Source organism: Mirounga leonina, unplaced genomic scaffold (assembly GCF_011800145.1).
Source record: "Mirounga leonina isolate KUSES-001 unplaced genomic scaffold, KU_Mleo_1.0 Mir_114, whole genome shotgun sequence".
NCBI classification, from domain to species: Eukaryota; Metazoa; Chordata; class Mammalia; order Carnivora; family Phocidae; genus Mirounga; species Mirounga leonina.
The window spans coordinates 35,986,752-35,995,909 of NW_023270265.1; the positions used below are offsets into that span (position 1 = coordinate 35,986,752).

General features: G+C 42.5%; 1 non-coding gene across 1 annotated transcript; it reads right to left on the reverse strand.

Moving 5' to 3' along the window:
- Positions 1–202: 202 nt before the first annotated feature.
- Positions 203–309, reverse strand: LOC117998901. The gene has a single exon (XR_004676127.1). It is a non-coding gene; the product is annotated as a U6 spliceosomal RNA (small nuclear RNA).
- Positions 310–9,158: the final 8,849 nt, after the last annotated feature.

The window sequence follows — 9,158 nt, forward strand, 5'->3', positions numbered from 1 at the left end:
GGCATTTCAGTGGAGAAAGTATAATATTTACAACAAATGATACTGAAACAATTGGATATCCATACCTCACACCATATACAAAAGTTAACATGAATGTAGTATCTAAAACAATAAACTTTATAAACTATAAAATGTCCAGAAGAAAACATAAAGCCTTAATGACTTTGTGTTAGGAGTTTTGTTTTTTTGCTTTTTGGTTTTCTTTAATATGGAATGCTTCACGTATTTGCATGCCATCCTTGCGCAGGGGCCGTGCTAATTGTCTCTGTATGGTTCCAGTTATAGTATATGTGCTGCCAAAGTGAGCACTTGGTTAAGAGTTTTTAGATACCGCATCAAAAGCATAATCCATAAAAGAAAAAAAATGATAAATTAGTTTTCAACAAAGTTTAAAACCTTTGTTCTTTAAAAGATAGCTAAGAGAATAAAAGAAAAGCAACAAAATGAGAGAAAATATTTACAAATTGTATTTCTGAAAGGAGATTTATATCCAGAATATATGAATAACCCTTAAAAGTCAATAATAAATAAAGTCAATAATAAGAAAACAAAAAACCGGGCGCCTGGGTGGCTCAGTTGGTTAAGCGACTGCCTTCGGCTCAGGTCATGATCCTGGAGTCCCGGGATCGAGTCCCACATCGGGCTCCCTGCTCAGCAGGGAGTCTGCTTCTCCCTCTGACCCTCCTCCCTCTCATGCTCTGTCTCTCATTCTCTCTCTCGCAAATAAATACAATCTAAAAAAAAAAAAAAGAAAACAAAAAACCCATTTTCAAAAATGAGCAAAAGATTTGAATAGATACTTCACTAAAGAAGATATACCACAGGGAAATAAGCACATGAAAAGATTCTCAACATTGTCAATCATTAGGGAAATTCAAATTAAAGCCTCAATGAAGTACCAGTGCATACCTATCAGAGTAGCTAAAAATTTAAAATGTTACCAATTACAAGGGATAGCTATGATTTAGAGGAACTAGAACCCTCATACATTGCTGGTGGAAGTGTAAAATGCTACAACCACTTTGAAAAACAGTTTGACAGTTTCTCAAAAAACTTAAACATAAAACTACTTTACGATCCACTCATTCTACTCTTAGGTGTTTATCCAAGAGAAAGGAAAGTATCTCTCCAAAGATTTGAATGTGAACATTCGTAACAGATTTATTTACAATAACCACAAACTAAAAACAATCCAAACTGATTAATAGATGAATGTGTAAATTCTTATATCTATACAAATGAACACTCACAAATAAGGAATGAACTATGGATAAGTACTCAACATGGATAAATCCCAAAATAATTATGCTGAGGGAAGAAGGAAGGCAAGAAAATTACCTACTTTATGATTCCACTTATATAAAATTCTAAAAAAGGCAAGCCAATCTACAGAGACAGAAAGCAAATCAGTGGTTACCTGGGGATGGGGGAAGGGGAAGGAGGACAGGATTACAAAGGAGCATGAGAAAACTTTTGAGGATGAGGGGTGTGTCCATAACCTTGATTGTGATGATAGTTTTATAGGCATACGGATATGTCAAAACATATCAGACTGTACATTTTAAATACAGGCTGTTTGTTGGTATGCTAACTATACCTCAATAAAGCTGATTTTAAAAATAATAACCATAATTATTTTCCTTCCTCCATCCACGTCCCTTTGCAGTGTAAGTTTGCAGGTATTCCCATCAAAAGATAAAGGCTATTTCTCCATCCTTTGAGTCTGGGATGGCTAATACAATGTGCTAGAAGTGATGTTGCTGCCCATTCCGATCTAGGCCTTAAAAAACTTGTCTATTCCCTACTCGCTTAGTCTGTTTGGGCTGCTCTAACAGAATACCATTGACTGGGTGGCTCAAACAACAGACATTTGTTTCTCACAGTCGGTCAAGGTATTGGCAGACTCAGTGTCTGATTAGAGTCCACTTCCAGATTCAGAGACAGGCACTTTCTCACTGTGTCCTCCCGTCATGGAAGGGGTCTCTTTTATAAGGGCATTCATCTCATTCATGAAGCCTCTGCCCCTATGACCTAATCACAGACCACAAGCCTCCTCTCCTAGTACCATCACACTGGGGGATAGTATTTCACCATAGTGAATTTGGGGAAGGACACAGTCAGTCTATAGCATTGCTGTCACATGAACAAGCAAGCAGGATGGAGGATGAAAGCCACATGGCCCAGTCAACCCTCTCTCCCTGCTGACATCTAGCTAACCTCCAGAAGCAGAGCTGCCTACCTGGCCTGCAGGTGAGGAAACCAAGCACCTGTGGGATCCCAGCCTAGACCATATGACCTGCCCCGCTGAGGTCAACTTAAACTGTCCACCCTCCAAATCATTAACTAAACAAACACCTGTTGTGTTAAGCCTCTAAGTTTGGCGTGTTTTCATATGCGGCATTATTTGTGGTAACATAAAAGCGATTTATTTCCCAGCTGGGATCATGTTCCTCAACTCAACTTTGCTTGTCTTTGTAGGGCAACCAGAGGTCTGGGGACTGTTTACTGTATGAGGTCAAGTACCTTCACTCCACTGGAAACTTCCATTTCTTCACACACCAAACACTGAGCATCTAGTAGGCCCTAGACACTATGTCACCCCAGGTGTAGATGTGCAAAAGACATGATCCTACCACAGGAGATGAGAGATTACAGATCAGAGTAACCAGCTGGCAGGACTGGGCCTCCCAAATTCCTGACTTCCCTCTTCTTGGTTATCTTGTTGTCATCCACATTTCTAAATTAATTCTTTCTACGGAGCACCTGTCCAGGTGCTTCTTCCAAATTACATCTCCCACCAGATTCCTGGAAAAGCCTTCACCTCAATGGAGAAAGGTCTCTTTTTAAGCTGGTCACTCTTAAAAAAAAAAAAGTTTTCTTTTCTTTTCTTTTTTTTTTTTTCCTTTTTGCTTGGACTGCTTTGTGCCATTTATCATTGAAAGTGCAGCGTCATTTGAATAAAGGGGAGGAGTGATATTTCTAAGAAAATGATAGCTGCTTGGGCACAGCACTCATAATTTTAAAAGGTTGTTACTTCAAAGAACACCCTTTCAGCACAGGATGTTACGCAGTGCAAAGCTTAGCGTATCAACAGGCTACACGCCGGCAATCTTCCTTTGGTTCTGAGACCTCGGAAAGAATCCGATGTGCTGGGAGCAGCCTGGCCATACTTCCAGCCCTCTCCACACCACCACTGCTGACACCCAGGCACCAAGCCAGGCACCTGCTGAGTGAGCAAAACTGGATGCTCTCACTCTCCAATCCCGCTGAAAGGAAGCTACGGCATTTTTCTGTAAGGCATGCTTTCATCGCCTGTGTTCCCAACTTCTGGCTCCCCTTGGCAACAGGCTGAGCCCAGTAGCCCTGAGGAAGGAGCAGTAAACTTGTGAATCCTCTGGATGTTCAGTCCCCACAAGACATCAGGGAGATCGTCCCGTTATAGCCTGCATTTGACCATCATGGCAGATTAAAGAGCCCATTAATCAAAGTCCAAAATAAGCCAGTGGCAGTCCAATTCACTATAGCTTCCAGATGCACTGACCATTGGGACTGTAGCCAATAGTGAAAGATTATTCTATAGGAGACAAGGTCAGCTTGGCTAAGACACAGGAACGTAGGACACCGGGGCTTGGTGCCAGAATGTGCCTGAATTTTAGCCATCATAAAACCTAGTATCGCTATGTCACTTAAATAGCGAGTAGTTGGAATAACTAAAATGGACCTACACATAAAAAAACAGGAAAACCATCAATTACAATGGTATTTTCATTGTTGCACATACTGCTTAGAGAAAATTGTCTCGCTGGAGCGTGCCCGTTACGCAGCCAATAAAATTCAGAAGGGGTCAGGCTGAAGGAGACTCAAAAGGACTTTTTTCAAAGCCCAGGTGCATGCATCCTAAGAGGAGAATTGGTTTGATAATGCACTTCTGCCACATTCTGCAGAACCACTCTATACCAATCAGGAAACTATTGTCATCATCATACATATTGCTAACACAGCGGACTCCTCCATCTCATCTCACTTCAATTTGACCTTGTGGTTCTGCAGGAGAGACTCACATTAAGCCCAAATGCAATGCCAGTGGTATAGAAAATAAATGCTATCTCCCAGGCATTCAAAATTAAAGTCTATAACACCGAAGATCTTTAGCCAACCATTTCAAAAAATTCATCAGGATTCCCCCACTGTCGAGGAAGTAAAATCTTTTTCAAATTTCCTGGAAAGAGCCTGACAAATGAAGATGTGGCAGGTGGACGCCCCTTCCCTTTAGAAATAGGTAGTTTCAGGATAAAGAGAAGAGTAAATGCTGTCAAAATCAATGCTATGAACACAGTTTAATCACCAGTGCTAATAGTGAATGCCACAATACTTAGCTTGTTACTTTCTCTATATAAAATGTGTCTTGTTATCTGACACATGGAACAGTTTGAGTCACGCTAGGGAACATGACACCTGCTGAGGACATCAGCCACTTTTTTTTTTTAAAGATTTATTTATTTTATAGAGAGAGAGAGGGAACAGGGGAGGGGAGGGAGAGAGAATTTCAAGGAGACTCCACACTGAGCAGGGAGCCTGATGCGGGGCTCACTCTCAATACCCTGAGATTATAACCTGAGCTAAAGTCAAGAGTCAGATGCTTAACCGACTAAGCCACGCAAGTGCCCCGACATCAGCTAATTTCTACGAATGCTCTTCAATCTGATGGTGTTACTTGAGAATCGTGGTTGCAGCATTGACACATCGGGGCTCTGCAAGGCTGAGCTCCAGTGTTGAAGGCTGCCATGGCGGATGTCTCCAAGCCAGCTGAACTCCCTCTCAGGACCAGACTCTAAGGGCTCAATTCCAAGCGGCAGTGTTAAAGCTCTCATTCACATCTATTTTTGATTCCCACACATTGCTTTGGTCTAAGCTCAGATTAAAGAACTAGAATCAGATGCTGTCAGAACTGGCTGCACACTCTCCCATTCTCTAATATGAGAGCATCTGTTACCCACATCAGCCATGAGAAGCAAGTATCACCAAAGTGAATAGTGCTGGGTCTGCTACCAACTTGAGCTATTACTCTGAGCGGTTTATATCCTCCTCTCTGCATCTAGATCTTCCCTGAGGGGATTAGACTCAGTAATGCCTAAAATCCTTTCTGTTTTAAGATTGTGCTTAGGAATTACAAATGAAAAGAAAAATGTATATCAAGACTGCTAATTTGTCTTCAAAATATTTTGAAATTCCCCTAAATGCTGACTTGAGTAACAAATTTCTGACTTTTTTTTTTTTTTACACCATAAAGGAAATGCCTACCTTTGATTGGAGGCAACATCAAGGAAATTGGGGCACAGAAGAAGAGAGAACAGCAACAATATAATGTGAACCCCTGGATACAGACATTCCTGAAGCACATATGAGAGCCAGTAAATTTTCTTTTATGCTTATGCTTGTTTAGGTTTAGTTTCTAGTCACTCAAAACCAGATGATTCTTGACCAACAGGCAGGAATCTTAGGCCCCTGAAGAGTGTTCATTATTTGTGTTTATCTCCATCTCAGGAAGGTACTAGATTTAATATACTTGAACCTCAGTAACTTGAGCTTTAAAGAAGAAATGGCCCTTGTGACCAAACTTCTCAGACTGAAATCTGCATTTGTCCAGATTGGTCCATAATCCAGTGGAAAGAAATTCACATGGGCTCCATGGAGGGGAAAGGAAAATGTACAAGAGGCGTAGGAGTTAACTCTGCATATGAACCACTGAGTGCCCAGCCCCTCTCCCCAGCAGCCCTGGGCAGGCCATACACGGGCACTCGCCAACACTGCTGAGGCCACATCCGTGCCCTGGGAGCCAAGTGGTTGCACAGAATAAGCCAAGGGCAGATGGAGGCACACGACAAGTTCATCCCATATCCCACAGATTGCCAAATGACAAACTTGGGAAACCAAAATATACCTGCAGGTCCAGGGAAAGAGACCAGGCTAGTCCACAGCAAAACCTAATTCAAAGGGACGGAGTCAAGAAGTCCAGTATAATAATGCAAAATGGTACTGGATGCTCAAACCTCCTTGTAAGTGGCCTGGTGCATGGGGGTCAGCCTGGAAAAAGACTCCAGGTGAACAAAAGGCAACAAACCTTTAGGTTCAGGAGAGAGAAGAAAGAAAGGAAACAGGAAAGGGGGACTGGAAGAGACACTACAGAAGAGGAGAAACAATCAAGTAGAGAAGTGAAGCACCAGGGCCCCCGGAAACAGACAGACCCAGGTTTAGATACGGGTTCTGCTCCTTCCCGTGAGACTTCTTGTCTTCCTCCTCCCTCCCTCCCTTCCTTCTTTCTTCCCCTTCTTTCCAGTTTTAAAGACTTTATTGAATTATAGTACATATGCCATAAATTACACTTCAAGTGCACAAATCAATTACTCTGTAACTTTAACAGGTGCAGCCTTCACCATAAAGCTGTTCTAGAACATTCTCATCTCTCCAATAAGAACCTTCATTCCCGTTTACAGTTACTCCCCATTCCCACTCTTAGCTCCGGGTAGCCACTATTTTCTGTCCCTATACCTACATCTATTTCCAGTCTTTATAAATTTGCCTTTTTTGGACACTTCCATAAACGAAATCATGCAATATGAGGTCTCTTGTGTCTGACTTCTTTTACTTAGTATGTCTTTGAGGCTTACCCATCACCCATAGCATAGCAAATATCAGGATTTTTCTCCCCCCCACCACCTTTTTTTTGGTGAATAACAGTCTACTCTGTAGGTAAATGAGTCTTATTTTCTTAAGCCACAGTGTCCTCACCTATAAAATAGGGATAAGAATAATAGCACCAATTTGATAGAGTGTTACAGTGATAAATGAAATACTGCATATTAAGAGCTTAGCACAGCCAACGGTCACCCAGCACATGCACAATTAATCTTAAGAAGCTACCCTGGTAATCTAAAGAAAGCATTGCTCTTTCAACCTTGCGCACTTTTCGAACTAAACATCGCCTTCCTCCTAGTCTTTATTCAGCAAAGAGAAGGTGTGTTTGTCTGCATTTTTATAGAAAGGAAAGAACAAAAGCTAAGAGACTGCCTCGGGCCACAGGAACCTCTGGGTGGAAAGCACAGACAGCTCCTGAAACATAGCCCCTCCTCAGTCCTATCGCCCTGACCGTCAGAGAGCCCATCGTGTCTAAGTCCATCTGGGGGAAGGTGGCAGAATTAAGTCCATAATGCACAGATTCACTTTTCTAAAAAATGGAATGATAATAATGTAAGGGAAAGCTTTGTCAGTGAGAATAATGGTGTGAAATTGAGGAAAGGACAAACGCCTGTGAATTGGAAAATGCCACCCGCAGTCTGATGTGCCTTTGCTTGCTGCAGGGTCTCTCCAAGGGAATTACAGGTGCAGCCTGACTCCAGCTATCTAAGCTCAGGCAGGACCAAGGAAAGGGGCTGTCCATTGTCAAGAAGCATCCTACAGCTCTGACTACCCACCCAGCCTTTCCTCTCATTCGTGTAGCTGATTCTGAAAATTCACTCTCTAAAGCTCGTGACTTGACATTTTTCATCATTCCTGCCCACAGAAATACATTAACCAAATACAGAAATCTGCATGGAAGAACAGATTCTAGGGTCCAAAGCAGAGGAACTACTGACACTATTCTCTGCTGCAGGGCCCTCGGAAGGACGACCCCCAGAGACCTACCATTGAAGTATACTGAATGTAATTGCAACCTTCAGAGGAAAGAGCCAGATTATAGAAGGGTAAGTTTTTAGGTGTGGGGGACTTTCAGATGCTTAGTAAATGTTCCTGAAAATAGCAAATATCCAAACCAAATTTTGCATTTCAGTTAGAGTATAGAGTTGCTGAAAAGACCCTCAGAAACCTCTAATCAACCCTTCTGTTTAATAGCCAGAAGGCGGAAGAAGACTAGAAACATACACACAGGGGCGCCTGGGTGGCGCAGTCGTTAAGCGTCTGCCTTCGGCTCAGGTCATGATCCCAGGGTCCTGGGATCGAGCCCCGCATCGGGCTCCCTGCTCTGCAGGAAGCCTGCTTCTCCCTCTTCTACTCCCCCTGCTTGTGTTCCCTCTCTCGCTGTGTGTGTCTCTGTCAAATAAATAAATAAAATCTTTAAAAGAAAACACACACACACACACAAAACCATGACCTTGGTACGGTGGCTAAGGACCTTCCATGATTAATTTGGTCCAGGATAAATTAAAGAAAGGACTATAATCTCAAAGCCTGTACATTCTTTGTATTGCTAAGTATAGAGGCTCAGCAGAGAGCCTTTGTGTTTAATCAAAATAAATACCTCAGGGAAGTTTCTTTGCAACTACAAAGTCAAGGCAGGAGCCTAACCTGAGGGCAATGTTAGAAATGGCACTGCTCTATCTACATAACGAAGTCTCAAGAATTTTGTCAGTGTTCTTTTGGTGCAAGGAGGAGTAAGGAAAGAAAGAAGGTGAGAATTGCTGAGATGAAAACAGGTCAGCCTGCCCCGCATCCTCCTTCTCTGTTTTTGCCTGGTTGCAACATCACTGTGGGTCTCTGCCATTGCCTGGTCACCCTAACTCCCTGCTCTCTGATGATTGTTCCTCCTCTTTATTTTCCAAAGCATCACCCCCCCAAGAAAGAAAGAAGAGGGACATAAGGAAAGAGAATTTTAAAGCAGTAGTTCTCAACCAGGTGTGGTTTGACTCCCAGGGGACATTTGGCAATATCTGGAGGTATTTTCAGGAGTCACAATGGGGATGGGGGGAAGGTACAATTGTCATCTAGTGGGTAGAAGCCAGGGATGTTGCCAAATATCCTACAGCACACAGGGCAGCTTCAGCAACGAATTATCCCACCCAAAATGTCAACAGGGCTGAGTTTTAAACCACCTGCTGTAGAAGAAAAGAAAAAAGAACCTGTCTGCATCTGGAAAAGTCAGAAATTCAGTAGAAGAACACTCAGGAAGAAATTCCCTGGGACCGGGGATAGACCAGGAAATTTTAATGACATCTATTGAATTTTTAACTATTTTGTGTGCTTTCAAGTACCAAAATCCCTCTTTCCCTTTTCCCTATGTTAAATTCTATTACACAACAGCCTTGGGGGGGTGATGCTTTGGAAAATAAAGAGGAGGAACAACTGTCAGGGAGCAGGGAGTTAGGGTGACCAGCGCAATGGCA